Below are 1,018 nucleotides of genomic sequence, written 5' to 3'. Positions count from 1 at the left end.
TGAAGATCAGTTATTGGCCCTTGCGAGGACAGCTACCCGTCTGATCGGTCGCGCTTTCATCGAAGGGTCTGATCCCTTTTAGTTTGAACCTGACACAAATTTTTGGTTTTGCACTGATGAAGTTGCAAAAAAGTTCTACAATTTAAAATTTGCAAGGTGGTAAATACTTACGACAGTGGTCAAGAGCCAAAATAATTGTCTGGGGTTTTGTGCTAAATCCAAAAATCACATTAGTTTTGCTCAGTCAGGTCATTATATGAAACATCCAGTGGTAACAATAATGTTGCATCAGAACTATGGATGCAACATAAGCATCAAAATACATGACTTTTTCTCACATAGATCTGTTTCCTGAGAATCTGGGATCAATGAGTGATGAGCAGAAGGACTCCATCAGGACATAACACAGATGGAGTCGTAATGTTCCATTCACATGTACTTACCCTTATCAGTGTTTACTATTCAGTTTAAATGCAAGTTTGTAACATTTAATTAATACACTCTGTTAAAAAGCCTTGTGTGGATTTGGATTTAATTCTCTTAGATCTGTGTTCATCTTTCCTTTTGAAGATATTTTCATAGCTCTATTTGTGTTAATTAGTCTCTCTCTCCTTTAGTTTCCCTGACTTCCTCCTGCCACGGCTGTTTTGTTTTACTTCTGTTTGTATTTTAATGCTTTGTGTTTTTGTTTCAGTTTTGCACTGGATTTTATTTAGGTATCTCCGAGTAGAGGGGGTTAAACACAAATGTATAATTTCTGTTTAATTTATACGGTATAATTTTCCCTTCATGTCAAACATATTTATGCTGGTTGGTTACATAAAAGCCAAATAGAATAAACCAAAGTTTGTGATTGTAATGTTAAAAAATATGTAAAAATTTAAATACCTGAATGTTGTTTTTAATTAAACCATTAGACTCTAATTATTCGGCAAATCAGTGAACAAAACTGTCGTGCTATATCACTCCCCGCCACGAGGTGGAGCCGAAGACAAGAAGTAAATGAGAAACTGTAAGA

The sequence above is a fragment of the Poecilia latipinna genome, unplaced genomic scaffold (assembly GCF_001443285.1).
Source record: "Poecilia latipinna isolate Pla-1442-1.1 unplaced genomic scaffold, P_latipinna-1.0 Scaffold645, whole genome shotgun sequence".
Lineage (NCBI taxonomy): Eukaryota > Metazoa > Chordata > Actinopteri > Cyprinodontiformes > Poeciliidae > Poecilia > Poecilia latipinna.
The sequence above is the reverse complement of the archived record's forward strand: the minus strand, read 5'-3'. Positions refer to the sequence as shown.